Below are 2,694 nucleotides of genomic sequence, written 5' to 3'. Positions count from 1 at the left end.
ATAGAGTGAGATCATGGTGCATAATCACGGATATGCAAACCACTCCAGAGGAAAACATACAACTTGTAAAAACTCACTGCCATCCAGTTGATTCCAACTCGCAGGGTCCTACAGGACAGAGGAGGACTGCTCCTTGGGGCTTGGGGGACTTTCGATTTTTCGACACGAGCACACAGTCTCTTCTGTCTTTCTTGGGGGGTTCCAACCACTGACCTTGCAGTTAGCAGCCCAATGGATAGCCTAAGTTTCAAACAGGAACAAGACAAAGCTAAGCCATCTGAGTGACAGAGACCACCAGCAAGAGGCCACCGCGATGCCCAAGGGCTCAGTCACCCAGCAACTTAAATGAGACATGGAGAACTAGGGAAATTGTCACAAAATCATGATTGGTGGCAGATCAATTCATAGCAATTTCAGGCAAGATTACCAACGTAGGAAAAGCACCGTGACTAGAATAATGCTGCTGTTGTTAGGTGCATCGAGTTAGCTCCAGCCCACGGGGACCCTGTGCACAATAGAAGGAAACACTGCTATCCTCTAACTAGAGGATAACTTGAAAAACAAGTTGTTCCTATGCCTGAGCCCATTGGCGCAGCCACTGTGTCAATCCTTCTTCTTCAGTGCCTTCTTCTGTTTCGGTGCTCTTCTGCGTCACCAAACACGATGTCCTTTCCCCAGGGACTGATCACTCCTGACAAGATGCCTAACTTGAGACATGAAGTCTTGCCGGTTTTGCCTCTTACGAGAACTCTGGCCTTACTTCTTCCAACACAGATCGGTTTGTCCTTTCAGTAGTCCAAGGCACTTGTAATCTTCTTCTCCAGCACCACCATTCAAATGCACTGATTCGTCGCAGCCTTCCTCTTTCACTGGCCAGCTTCACTTGCATAGCATGCAATGGAGACTGCATCGTGACCAGGGTCAGGCATACTTTAGTCCTCAAGGTAACATTCTTGTTTTTCAATACTCTAAAGAGGTCTTGTGCGCCAATTTCCTTAAAGCAATATATCTTTTGATCTCGGGAAAAGCTGCTTTCTTGAACATTGATTGTGGATCCAACAAAGACAACATCCTTTGAGCCAAGATCCATCTGACATCAGCAATGATATCCCTTGTTCCACGTCCTCTTCGGAACCTGGCCTGAACTTCTGGCAGTTCCCTGTCAATGTACTGCTGCAACCATTGTGGGATGATCTTAAGCAAAGTTTTACATGCATACAATATCAGTGAGAGCGTTCTATAGTTTGAGCATCCTGTTGGGTTACCTTTCTTTGGAATGGGCACAAATATGTATCTCTTCCAGTCAGTTGGTCAAGTAGCAGTCTTCCAAATTTCCTGGCATAGATGAATGAGTGCTTCTAGTATGTCTCCAGTTTGCTGAAACATTTCAATTGATATTCTGTCAATTCCTGGGGCCTTGTTTTTGGCTAATGAATCCAGGGCAGTTTGAAGGTCTTCCTTCAGCACCATATGCTACCTCCTGACACAGTGGAATGTGGACCACTCCTTTCTGACAGTGACTCTTTGTTCTCCTATCTTCTTTTGGTGCTTCCTTCGTCCTTTTATATTCTGCCTACAGCATCTTTCAAGATCGCAACTCGAGGCTTGGTTTTTCCCCTTGAGTTCTTTCAGTTTAAGATATGCGGAGAGTTTCTTCCCTTTTGGTTTTCTAATTCTAGGTCCTTGCCCATTTTGTTATAATAGTTGGCTTTGTCTTCTTGAGTTGCCCTTTGCAATTTTCTTTTCATCTCCTTGACCTCATCCTTTCTTCCATTTACTTTGGCTACTCTAAGACTAAGAGCAAGTTTCACAGTCTCTTCTTGTAGTTACATAATCTGTTGTCAGTTTGAGACTTATGAGTGAAAAGGTGGAGTTTAGCCTGTCAATCAGGTTGCAGCTTGATGACCTCATTTGGAGGTGCAAAGGAGATAAATAGCTCGCTGGAGGTGGGACACACACTCCCTCCCTGTGAGACATTCCAGTTGAGAAGACACATGGAGCTACACTAGAGCCCTGGAGCTGAAAGAGCCATGTGGAGACACCTGCCAACGCTGAGATGCTTCCACTGCCACTGGATCCACAAGACTTTCCACCCAATGGCCTGTGATCTTCCTGCATTCGGCGTCATTGCATATGTTGTATGAGTCTCAAGAGGAATTTATAGATTTATATTGGACGTATGGGCTAATATTGGACTTATGGACATGATCTGGACTGGGCTGGGATGTTTTCTGAAGGCACAGCTACTCTTTGATATAAAACTCTCTTATACACATATGAGTGTCTCTGGATTTGATTCTCTAGTCTACTTTATTAGACAGGATTCTCTAGAGAAACAAAATCCATATATTTGTGACATATATATGCACAAAATGAAGAAATAAACAGATAATTAGTCTAAAGAGTAGTACAGGGGGCTTCCTGGAGACAGCTTATATACTGGTAGTCCTTTAACTCACAAGGGCTGCTGGGTCAAGTCAAGGAAGCAGACAGCTGAGTCTTCTGTAGAGCAATACAGGCAGTCCGGCCACAGGCAGCAAATGGCAGGGTGGGTCACCAACAGTCAGCCAGATGACAGGGATAGACAGTCCCCAGCTCAGTTGATGTATATACCAGCAGTGTGTCAAAGCAGGTCTTGAAGAAACCTCAAACTATAGTGACACGGTCCACGGGTTGGACATCCCACAGGTAGTG

This window comes from Echinops telfairi, unplaced genomic scaffold (genome assembly GCF_000313985.2).
Source record: "Echinops telfairi isolate 266 unplaced genomic scaffold, ASM31398v2 ScPeMD7_7468;HRSCAF=8506_0, whole genome shotgun sequence".
NCBI classification, from domain to species: Eukaryota; Metazoa; Chordata; class Mammalia; order Afrosoricida; family Tenrecidae; genus Echinops; species Echinops telfairi.
This window is presented reverse-complemented; position numbering follows the sequence as displayed.